Here is a 12,572-nt window from a genome sequence, read left to right on the forward strand (position 1 = left end):
CCTCAGCAGTTGTGCTTCAGGCTCAGTGCATCCGGGGCGTCCCCCTGTTTCAAAGAGAGATCTTCGATCCATGTTTTTAGCAGCATTACTCACAATACTACTGATATGGAGCAAGAGTCTGTCACCTGTTGAAGGGATGAAGAAGATATGGTTCTATTTAAATCCCAGTTAAATAGAATTGAGAGACCAGAAGGGGAAGTTCTCACTCCCTGCAGGGATAGCAGAGCCCAACAGGAAGAGGAAAGACTCTTCTTTCCTGGCAAGGACTCAGCCAATGAAAAGCCGCATAGTCTGTTTGCTATAGCCCTCTTAACTTCCTTTTCTCTATAAAATCATTCTTCTTCTTCCCTTGCAGTGCAGGGATTTGCACATGGTTTACCATGGTTGCAGCCCCAAATTGCTATTCCCCAATAAACCCATCTTTGCTGGGGCGGGGGTGGGGGGCGGAGAATAAAGCCTTAAGAGAAGTAAGTCATTGGCACTTCGTTGCTATGGAAACACTGATGGTTACATGGATTCTAGGATGGGTGGGCTTCTGTTGATGGCCCTAGAGAAGGCCATAGATAAACTCCAGATCTTGACTTCGTAACTGAAGCGTCAGGTGGAGTAGCAGAAGGCATGTCTGCAGTGGTAAAATCCTTTCCCTTAGCCACAGGACAGACACAGCTAAGGATCTGGTCCAAGGTCTGGGTTGCAGGGCTGCAGTGTCAGGTAAATACGCAGTGCCAGTTACTGGCGCATGTTAGGAATGTCTCTTAGCTAAGGCAAGGACCTTGAAACTTGTTAGAAATACAAATTAGAAGACTTCGACTGACAAATTAAAGGACTGATAAGAAGACCAACTGAATTAAAAATTCTGGGATTGGGGCCCAGAAGCTGTGTTAGAACAAGGCTTCCAGGTGATTCTGATGCATGCTAAAGGTTGAGAACCACTGTACCAGAAAATACTTCCTATTGCATCCCAATCAATAAAGATAATTAAAAAAGAGTTCACCTTCATCAGGCAGGAGACAGTGGTACACCTCAGGATTGTACTACTCTGCTGCATTCACTGGTACATCATAACTGGATTTGAATGGGACCCAGAGAAATGAAAGGCTCTAGAACAGTCCAGGCTATGATGAAAGCTACTTTACCCCTTGAGCCTTAAGACCCGGCGGACGCAATGCTATAGGAAGTGTCCATGGCAGATAAAGATGCTGTACGGAGCAGATTCTTCTGATAGGAGCAGCATGGTGCTAACTCAACTATATGAGATTGGAGGAGGGAATTCAAGTTAGTCTTGGGGAGAAGATGTATGTAGAAGGATGTCTTTGAAGGAGCTCTGAAGGTGAAGCTATTCATGCACCACCTAAATGCCTACCAAAGGCATCCACGACAGAGAAGGCTTTCAATAATCAAGGGGACACAATGACCCAACTGTGGCTGTCAGTCTCTTCCCCTCTCCACACTGGTGTGTGCTCAGTGGTACCGTGAGCAAAGTGACCGTCGTGGAAAGAACAGGTCAAACACGGCTTTAACAACATGGGCTTTCCCTTGCTAAGGCTCATCTGATTGGTTTCCATCACTTCTGCATATGCAACCTGCCCAGGATGAGGTCTGTGCCTAGCCCCTAACACACAGCATCATTCTCCAGGGGTGGGTTCTAAGAGACCGGCCAGCCACCTGGTTGCGAGTTGATTATACTGGACCCCTTCCATCATGGAGGGTGATGGGGATTGATCCATGTTTTGGATATGGATTAGCCACCTCTGCTTTGCTGACCATTTGTGGTGTTTCATTCATCTCAGCATATCTCTCAAACATGACCTTCAGCCAAAGAACTCATTTGTAAAGGAAGTACAGCAGTGGGTTCATGCCGAAGAAATTCACTGGTTTACCCCGGCCTCATCACCTGGAAGCAGCTAGCATGAGTGCAATTTAGAATGTCTTGTGGAAGGCTCAGCTATGGTGACTGACCTATTATTTACCTATTTACCGTATTTACCGTATATACCATATTTACCTTAAACCGGAGGTCAGTGTGTGGTGGCATCTCCCCCACCCCACCCCCACCCAGCTAGATGATGCCAGTCTCGGAACTGAAGAATGGAACTGGAAGTGATTCCTCTCATTATTATACCTAACAACCCAGTTGTTGAATTTTTTTTTTGTCTTTTTAGGACTGCGCCTGTGGCATATGGAATTTCCCTGGCTAGGAGTCGAGTTGGAGCAGCAGCTACTGGCCTACACCACAGCCACAGCAATGCAGGATCCGAGCTGCGTCTGTGACCTACACCACAACTTGCAGTAATGCCAGATCCTTAACCCACTGAGGGAGGCTGGGATCGAACCTGCCACCTCATGGATACTAGTTGGGTTCTTAACCCACTGAGCCACAATGAGAACTCCATCCTTGTAACCTTGGACTTAGGGGGTTTGGAAAGTCCTAACCATTTGGGTGTCCTCATCTTGCACTAGCAGGCGAAGGGGACCCCTGTGCTGTCAGGGTGACTTACTTCAGTATCTGAGGGGTAAAAGGGGTTGCTGCTATACAGTGGGGACAAGGAGGTTCCCCAAGGGTTCACCGGGGAATCCTTCTCTGTCAGGCTGGGGTAGGGGCATGAATTTAGCATCTCACAAACTCTCCAATGATAGTGATGGATCTATCCTCACACACAGCATAAGCAGTGCTGTCTTAGACACTTCTTTTCTCCCAAGGACTCGGAAATGCTTCCAGGGAGTCCTTCGAGGCCTCTTCATGCTCTTTGGTATCTGTACAAACCAACAACCAAAAGAGACAGGCACCAAGCATTTGGATCCTCTGTGAACAAAGACTCGGTTCCTCCCACTGGATACAATACTCCAACAGCAGAGGGGCGGCCAGAAGATGGAGAGAATGTGGAACGGGTGGCAGAAGAATGTGATGTTTGGAATTCCCTTCATGGTTCAGTGGGTAACAAACCTGACTGGGATCCATGAGGATGCAGGTTCAATTCCTGGCCTCGCTCTGTGGGTTAAGGATCCAGCATTTCTGTAATCTGTGGTGTAGGTCACAGATGTGGCTCGGATTTGGTGTTGCTGTGGCTGTGGTATAGGCCGGTGGCTGCAGCTCTGATTAGACCCCTAGCCTGGGAGCCTCACATGCCACAGGTGTGGCCCTAAAAAGCAAAAAAAAAAAAAAGAATGTGGTGTTCAACTTAGGCCACATGACCAGCCATAGAAGAAGGTATCTGTGTTTTATATTGTTTCATTTATTTGCCTGGAGGAGGCTATGTTACAATGTAAGTTCTGGGAGGAGTGAGACTAAATTAATTGCAACCTCAGACAAAATGGTTGTTGATGAGGCTCTGTGTTTCCTTGATGTTGGGGACTGATATTTTCCCATCCAAGCAGAGTTGATGAATGGATGCCTGGTGTTGAGAGGGGTGGGTGGTACTGGTTAGTTTGCATTTGCTCTAGTTTGCTGATATATATGAACTGTATTACCCAGGGTCCCCTGTCCTTTAGCTTCTGGTGTTTCTGGCCAATGGAATAGGAAATTGGAGGGCAGAAGGTGAGAATTAGGAAGCTTCCATTGTGGCTCAGTGGGTTGAGAACCTGACTAGTATCCATGAGGATGTGAGTTCAACCCCTGGCCTTGCTCAATGGGTTAAGATCTGGTGTTGCTGTGAGCTGTGGCATAGATTGCAAATGCGGCTCAGATCCCTTGTGGTTGTGGCTGTGGCTGTGGTGTAGGCCGGCAGCTACAGCTCTGATTTGACCCCTAGCCTAAGGACTTCCATATGCCACAGGTGCGGGCCTAAAAAGAAAAAAAAAAAAAAAAGAACATGTAAATATTTGAGCAACTAATTGGGAAAAATGGAATAGAGATGATGGAAGTTTTGCTCTACCAGGCTGGTAAAACTAGTGTCCTCTTATTTAGCCTGTCTGAGCTTCCTTCCTTGGGGGTCACATTTCTGCTAGTGACGGTCATTCTGATTTCCTGTCTCTGCCTATTTATTTATTCTTTCTTTCTTTTTTGGGGGGAGGGGGGCTTTTTAGGGCTGCACCCATGGCATATGGAGATTCCCAGACTAGGGGTCGAATCAGAGCTGCAGCTGCCAGCCTGCGCCACAGCCACAGCAACGTGGGATCCAAGCCTCATCTTCGACCCATACCACAGCTCATGGCAACACCGGATCCTTAACCCACTGACAGAGGCCAGGGATCAAACCAGCAACCTCATGGCTCCTAGCTGGATTCATTTCCGCTGCGCCACATCCGCCTCCGCCTGTTTCTGCTGCCTCTCTTGTCCCGGGGACGACTCTCCTTTTGCAGATCACGTTCCTTCACATTGACCACCTCCCCCAGATATCTTTACTGCCCCCAGATACCACAGCCACAAAATGGATTGTGTATCAGACTTTACTGAGGGTTTGGAGTAACAGGAAAGGACTGTAGCAGAGCACAGAACAGGCAACAACTTAAATTCAGCCATGAGGCACTGCTGTCTGGAAAATCCATCACCCCTTGCCTGCAGCGGGGAGTTTCTCTCTGATCACGTTTTGTTTTAAACCCTGGATTAGGGCTAACACCACAGACCTCTCTCTCTCTTTCTCTGATGCTTTTCATTTGCTCTCTTCCAGTTTCCAGTCTTCCAAAATTCTCATTTCTTTTGCTGGCCAATTGATCTTTTCAGTCCAAAGCCTCACACTTCGTTTCAGCTGGCTGGACACTGTAAGGTGCTCCGATGACAAAGAACCATCTCCTCCATTTTTTAGCAGCATAAACCAACAACAGAAGCTTGAAATTTCAGTTGTTTTTTCTTGATCATATAAGCTCGTTGATATGATCAAATGCTTAGATGGATCTCCCTCCCCCATGTGTGTCTCTAAGGCAGAGGGGGTATAATTTACATGTTTATTCTCCACCATCCTGAGCAAGCCCTGGGGGGGGTGGTTACTGTGTCTGTCTTTAGCTTTATTTTTTATATATTGGAACACGTGTAATAGGGAAAATAAAAGAAATCCAAGTACTTAACAAGAATCTGGATAATTATGTACACGCATTAGATGACATGGTTTATAGCCACTGAAATGATAAATAGGGAGACAGTATCAGAAACATGCTTATGATGTAATATTCAGAGCTGTCAATTTAAATGATGTAATATTCAGAGCTGTCAATTTAAATGATGTAACCAACGGATTTTATGGAAAAAATATATCTTGCATGTGGACAAGGATTAGAAGGAAACACATGGACACACAATGGACATCAATGTTTTGTGGAGGCTTGGATTAGGAGCGATTTTTATGTTTTCCCGTCTTTTTCTGAAATGTTAGTATCTCTCTTGGCCACCAAAAAACGAGTTGAGATAAGGTGGGAAATATTAGTAAATTTAAGTGTAGAAAAGAAAGATTTGAAACCTGGAGTTCCCATTGTGGCACAGTGGTCATGAACCCGACTAGTATCCATGAGGATGCGGGTTCGATCCCTGGCCTCACTCAGTGGGTCAAGGATCCGGCATTGCTGTGAGTTGTGGTATAGGCCGCATTGTGGCAAGGATCCCACAATGTTGTGGCAGCATTGCTGAAGGCTGGCAACTGCAGCTCCGATTCAACCCCTAGCCTGGGAACCTCCAAATGCTGTAAGTGTGGCCCTAAAAAGAAAAAAAAAAAAAAAAAAAAGAGAGAGAGAGAGACTAAAGAATCTCCAGGGCAGTGCTTCTCAAGCTCTAATGTGCATACGAATAATCCCTTGACAGATCTTGCTAATAGGTTCGAGGGCCCTCCCCCCCCACCGCCAGTTGTGATTCTGTAGGTTTGGAGACAGGGTCCATGATTTGGGGTTTCTAACAAGAGCCTCAATGTGGCAGATGCTATTCATCCTTCACTGCAATTTGAGTAGTATGGCCCCTGGCACCCTGTTTTTCACTCCTGGAAGCGCTAAGTATTTCCAACTGAGGTCTTCAAGACCACTTCTTATTCCTTGGGATCTCTTATTAACCGATTGGGAGCTGGCTCTGATTTACATTGCAAAACCATGCTGATGAGGCTTTCACAAAAGTGCTTGGGATCTCTGAAGTAGGCTGCAGGCTGAAGGCTGCTGCTGGACCTGAGGCAATGTTCCAGGTCCTTGCTCCCACACAGAGCCTCCGGTGCACCTCAGTCCACTGCTTTTGCCAGAGGTCCCTTTGTGCATCTCACACGGGAGTCGGAGGCAACAGCTGGATATGCCCTGGAATGCTGCCTGAACAGCTGTGGCCTTGTTCACTTTCAGGGGTCACCTGGTCCTGACAGTGCTTTGGAAACCTGTGTGGCCTGAGATGGCAGGGGACTCATGGTTGGGATGCAGGAGATGAAAAGGAAGCCTTGAGCTTCTTCAGACCTGCAGGTCACTTCTGATGGGGATGGCAGCCATGCCTTGGAGGGATGGAATAAATGCATTCAGAAGGGGGAGTTCAGGTGGTCTAATTTATCTTCACCTGATGTGCATGAGAATACTGGCGACAGTTGACAATTATGTAAATTAATAGACACCCTATCCCTTGTGGTCAGGTGCCAGGAGAGATTGCTGTGAGTATTCCTCTGACCGGCAGTCCTGGCTGGGAGAGTTGGCCTTTCAGATGTGGTCTTGGGAAGCTGGGGAAAGCCTGGGGTCCGAGACTCTGCAGGGAAGGGGGAATCTGGCACCACTGCTCTAGTTCAGGCCCCTGACTTCTCCTGAAATGGTGGAATCAAGAAAAGACACTAATGTTTGCCCGTGTTCTCTCATTTCATCCTCACAACAACCTTGTGAGGTAGATGTTATTCTCTCATTTTGCGGATGAGGCCCCTGGGGCTCAGAGAAGCTGAGTTATTTGGGGTCACAGAGCAAGAAAGTAGAGGGCTTGGGATTCGGGACCAGGTCTGTGAGCTCTGATATTAGGCGGATTCATTACCACTGAGCCACGATGGGAACCCCCTACCTGTTCTGGCTGCAAGGTCATAGGTACAGGTGATGCAGTGAGAGGGGCTCAGAGGAGTGGGAAAAGGAGAAGGAGTCCCCCCAAGAAGAGTCATTATCAATAACTTATTCCTTGCCCCTCCCCCACAGCACATTTACATTCAAAGCACCCCCCCTTCCTGTCCCTTCACTCCCAGGAGGCTTACACAGAACAAGAAAGGCAAGTCTTTTCCTCCTCATTATCAAATGAAAGAACTGAGGCACCGAGAGGTTAAGCGACTTGCTCAAGGTCACACAGCCTTAGTGTGACTGACAGGACTAGAACCCAGGTCTTCCTGTCCAATGTTCATCTCGGGGACCATGCACTCTCAAGAGGTCACGGAGTGAACTAATTTTATGGGAGGGGAAGCCCATTAAAAAAATGAAATGGATGACCAAAGAGAGGATTACTCAACTGTGATCTCTCCACCCCATGGAACACTTGGCAACCAGTAAAAACGACGGCTATCAAGAGAGTTTGATGCACTGAGAAAGTGTTTGTGCTCGAATATGAAGGGATACAACATCCTGCAAACAGCATGAATCTGACTATTTAAAAATATATCAGTAAAAAAGCCTGGGAGAAAATATATCAATGTGGTGGCTTCCAGGAAATGGGAATCTAAGTGTTAGTTCCCTCCTTTCTTTCTATTTTTTCTGTATGTCCCCAAACTTCTAAAATGCACATTTCATTTATACCTGGAAAAATACACTCCATCTAGATTTTCGTTTAAAAAAACACTGCTGGGAAGCTGTCCCTGTGCCTTTTGTGAATTTTGAGGTGACGTGCCTCCCCTCTCCTTTCTCACTTTACCACCTGCTGCGTTGCTGGTTCCTTGGGAAGGGGCTGGGGCTCCCATGGGACATCTGTGCTGGGAGCCTCCAGGGCTAGGGCGTGTGCTGCTTTGCATGTCAAGGGCAAGAGTCTCTCCAAAATGAGACCCCCGTTGTGCGATGGTAGGATCTGTATCCAATTCCAAAAGGTGCACAGGACCCAGGGAAGGTGATGGCCCCATAGTCTCAGAGTGATTCCCCAGACTAGAACCCGGGACCTCCTGACTCTGGGCCCATTGCTCTTATCTCCAGACTGTGCCACCACCGCAACACCCCCAGCACCCCGAGCCTTTCACTCTGCTGCTCGTGTGAGAGTGGACAAGACTAAGGTGAGCCTTCTCCAACCCCGGGTGGCCGAATCCATTCTCGCCTCCGTGGGTTGGCAGCCGATGGCCAGGGGACACAGAGCGCATCCTGGGCCTCCCCTGCTCAGAGAGCACTGGGGCTCGCTCCCTCGCCACTGCCTCAGTCGTCCAGGTGCTGCTCCTCCCAGGTGGATGTGGGGATGGCGCTGTAAGGGTCCATGATGACCTTGGCACAGCGAATAATCATCACGACAAGGAAGAGGCAGAGGAAGACGAAGCAGGCCAAGGTCAGTCCTTTGTCCACATCGACATAGACGGGCTCAGGTGTGGGGTCCTCCATCTCTCGGCAACGGCTGCGGGCTCCTCCTCCGCCTTGGGGTTGACAGGTACCATCTTCCACTCCTGCAGAGAGCCATGGCTGTGGGGAGGGGAGGGGAGGGCCCACTTGCCTGGGGTGGGGACAGCGCACAACCCCTTCCCCCTCTTATATGCTCCCTTGGGTTGGGAGCTTGCTGTGAGCCCCACCCCTCCCACCTCGACCTGAGGATGAGGTGAGAACAGACTCTTGCCTTCCTTCCAGGGGCCCATGTAGTCTCAGCCCTGAACCTTGTAGGCCACCAAGGTTTCCAACAAGCCAGTGCCTCCTGGGGGGTGGGGGTGAGGTGGTGGGAGGTGACAGATGAGTGCCAGCAGGGGCAGGGCCAGGACATGGCCAAGGGGCTTCTTGGGGATGAAGCCCCTGCAGGTGCCTCCACTGCCTGAAAACCCTTTAGCAAGAAAGTTATAATAATGCTTTCAGGAGTTCCCATCGTGGCTCAGCGGTTAAAGAACACAACTAGGATACATGAGGATGTGGGTTCGATCCCTGGCCTCGCTCAGTGGGTTAAGGATCTGGTGCCGCTGTGAGCCTTGGTGTAGGTTGCAGACACGGCTCGGATCCCACATTGCCATGGCTGTGGCATAAGCCGGCAGCTGCAGTTCTGATTCGACCCCTAGCCTGAGAACTTCCATATGATGCGGTGCGGCCCTTAAAAAAAGACCAAAAATAAATAAATACATAATGCTTTCAACTCTGCCAAGCCACTGACTGAGGGCGACCAGAAAGCATTAAAAGAATTAGGTAGTTAATATATATTTTTTAAGCAACCTATATTTCAAATGAAAATGAATGCTGAACACCAATATATGAGTTGAGTGAAGAGGAACTGCTGTATCTGAATGTGGTGGGAGGCATTTTCCCCACCCCCACCCCGCCCATGGGGGCCTCCTGGGACTCCCATGGGACTTCTGAGCCCTAGGGACATGGCTGGAAAACCGCTGCAGGTGTGATGGGAAGAACAGTTTGGGCAGCCAGGTGGACAATGACCCCGGCTCTGCCACCGCCTGGTAGTACAAGATTATCGTTTTGCCAGGCCTATGCCTCCCTTTTGTGATAATACAGGGCGTGAGGCTGCATCACAAGGGCGCAAAGATTCAGGTCAAGGCAGCATGGTCCCGCCCTGGGGGTGGTCAGCCAATACCCTGAATGAAGGAGGGCTCCCCAAAGCAGGCCAGGAGGGCAGGGCAGGTCCTTGCAGCCCAGCCATCACAGCGAGCTTGGTAGGGGGTGGGGGGTGGGGGGTGAAGGTGGAGGTGAAGGGTCCCCCTCCAGCTCCCTCTCCCCTCAGTGAACAGTCATCATCAGCATCACCCCTGAACTCTCAGAGCACTTGAACTGGATATTGTGCTTTCACATCCAGTTTATTATTTGATCCTCACAGCCCTGGAGGCAAGCTAGCCCATTCTGGGATTTCCCGTCGAGGCTCAGCCAGTTACAAACCCCACTAGTATTCATGAGAATGTGCATTCGACCCCTGGCCTCACTCAGTGGGTTAAGGATCCTGTGTTGCTATGAGCTATGGTGTAGGTTGCAGACGTGGCTCAGATCCTGCATTGCTGTGGCTGTGGTGTAGGCTAGCAGATACAGCTCCGATTCAACCCCTAGCCTGGAAACTTCCATATGCCATGGATATGGGCCTAAAAGGAAAAAAAAAAAAAAAAAAGCCCATTTTATTTTACTTTAATTTTTAATTTTTTTGGCTGTCCCCACAGCATGCAGAAGTTCCTAGGCCAGGAATCAAACCCATGCAACAGCAGTAAGTAGAGCCACAGCAGTGAGAACATTGGATCCTTACCCCGCTGAGCCACCAGGGAACTTCTCAACATGCCCATTTTATGAACATGGAAACTGAGGCACAGAAAAGGGAAGTGACTTCCCCAGGGTCCCACATCCCAAATCCTAAGCCTCTGCCTGCCTCCATTTCTTCTGGTGGAAGGCAAAGTGGGCCTCTGTCTCCCCACTGCCTCTGCAGCTTCAGGAGGGCAGCTGTGCGAGCTTTGGGCTGGCTGGTTCAGACACATCTATAACCACAGGGAACTATGCTTTCCCCTCCCTCAGACCTTGTCTCCCTCCGCACCCCTTCCCAGAGGGCACTGACCTGCTGGTTGGAGTGGTCACCACTACATAAGGGCCGCTGGGTGGGCTCGCACCCTGGGTCAGGCTGTTCCAGGACGTAGGGGGAGTGATGGGATGTCACAGCTGGGAGCCAGTGAGAGTAGTGGCCTTTCACTCAAGGGCAAGTACCCACAGTGGCAGCAGCTGAAACAGAACAGGACAGAAAAAGGCTGGTTACTCCCCATGCTGCCCAGTCCGCGGTGTGAGCTGGGTTGGCAGGAAGGTCTGGCCTGGGCAGCTCTCCCTGGGCACCGTGGTGGGAGCTGCCATACTTTATTCTCTTAGGGTTTTTCCTTTCCTTCTCTCTTTCAAAAAATAATATTTTCTAAAATTGTGGTAAGGGACTTCCCATTGTAACTCAGCAGAAACGAACCCGACTAGTATCCATGAGGATGTGGGTTCAATCCCCAGTCTTGCTCAGTGGGTTAAGGATCCGGCATTGCTGTGAGCTGTGGTGTAGGTCGCAGATGTGGCTTAGATTTGACGTTGCTCTGGCGTAGGCTGGCAGCTGTAGCTCTGATTCGACCCCTAGGCTGGGAACTTCCATATGCCGAGGTTTGGCCCTAAAAAGCAAAAAAAAAAAAAAAAGAAAGAAAAAGGTGGTAAAATAGACATAATGCATAATTTACCATAGTGACCGTGGTTAGGTGCACAGTTCGGTAGCATGAACGACATTCAAACTGTTGCACAACCATCCCCACCATCCATGTCTAGAACTCATTTAATCTTGCAAAACCCCAACGCTGTGCCTATCAAACAACATCTCCCAGAGTTCCCGCTGTGCTGCCGTGGGTTAATGATCCAGCTTGTCTCTGTGGAGGCACCCGTTCAGTCCCCAGCACAGCGCAGTGGGTTAAGGATCCAGATTTGCCCTGGCTGTGGTGTAGGTAGGTCACGCCTCTTGCACACAGATTCGATCCCTGGCCCAGGAACTTCCTTACACCACGGGAGCAGCGAAAAAGGAAAGAAACAAACAAAAAAATCACAACAGTTCCCCAGCCCCCCTCCCCTCAGTCCCTGGCATCCACAAACTCCACCTCTGTCTCTGTGAACTTGACTACACTAAGTACTTCGTATAAGTGGAACAGCACAGGATTTATCTTTTTGCGACTGGTTTATTTCACTTAGTGTAATGTCCTCAAAAGTCAGCCAATGAATGTCAGAATTTCCCTTTTTTTTTTTTTTAGAAGGCTGAATAAATATTGCACTGTAGGAATATACCACATTCTGTTTATCCAGGCATCTGCCAATGGACACTTGGGTTGTTTCCATCTCTTGGCTCTTGGGAATAATGCTGGTGTGAACATGGAGGTACACATACCGCTTTGGGACCCTGTTTTGATGCTTTTGAGTCGATAAGCACATGCAGAATTGCTGGAGCAAAGATAGTTCTATTTTTCATTTTTTGAGGGTTAAATGTAACATTTTTGTGTAAAATAATACTTAAAACACAGCCCCAAATTCAAAACCCTACAGGCAGAAAACCACGAAGAGCCGTTTCCTAATGACCTTTGTTCCAGAGATCCAGCTCACCGCCAGAGAGAAAACTACTGTTAGGAGATCCACATTCATCCTTCTCATCTGGAGATGTTCAATGCAGAGACATTGGATGTGCAACTATTTACATAGTATTTACCTTGTTCTGGGCATAAGACGCTAGAGATGATTTTTACCTTGTTCTGGGTATTGTAAGGACTCTAGAGATGATGTAAAGTTTACAGGAGGATGTGTGTAAGTTATCTGCAAATACTATGCCATTTTATATAAGGAATTTGAGCATCTGTGAATTTGGGTACCCAAGGGAATTCTTTTTGTCTTTTGTCTTTTTTGTTGTTGTTGTTGTTGTTGTTATTGTTGCTATTTCTTGGGCCGCTCCCGCGGCATATGGAGGTTCCCAGGCTAGGGGTTGAATTGGAGCTGTAGCCCCCGGCCTACGCCAGAGCCACAGCAACGCGGGATCCGAGCCGCGTCTGCAACCTACACCACAGCTC

At 48.7% G+C, this 12,572-nt stretch overlaps 1 long non-coding RNA gene across 2 annotated transcripts in view; it reads right to left on the reverse strand.

Annotated features, from left to right (window-relative positions):
- LOC102157546 overlaps positions 4,369 to 12,572 on the reverse strand; it is a 50,537-nt gene continuing 42,333 nt past the window's right edge. The window contains exons 2-3 of one of the 2 annotated variants that reach the window (XR_002345775.1): positions 10,565 to 10,725; positions 4,369 to 8,505 (exon numbers count right to left, since the gene is read on the reverse strand). This is a non-coding gene — a long non-coding RNA (uncharacterized LOC102157546). The remainder of the gene's footprint in view (positions 8,506 to 10,564; positions 10,726 to 12,572) is intronic. The other variant, XR_002345774.1, reaches the window with a different exon arrangement.

This window comes from Sus scrofa, chromosome 7 (assembly GCF_000003025.6).
Source record: "Sus scrofa isolate TJ Tabasco breed Duroc chromosome 7, Sscrofa11.1, whole genome shotgun sequence".
In the NCBI taxonomy this organism is placed as follows: domain Eukaryota; kingdom Metazoa; phylum Chordata; class Mammalia; order Artiodactyla; family Suidae; genus Sus; species Sus scrofa.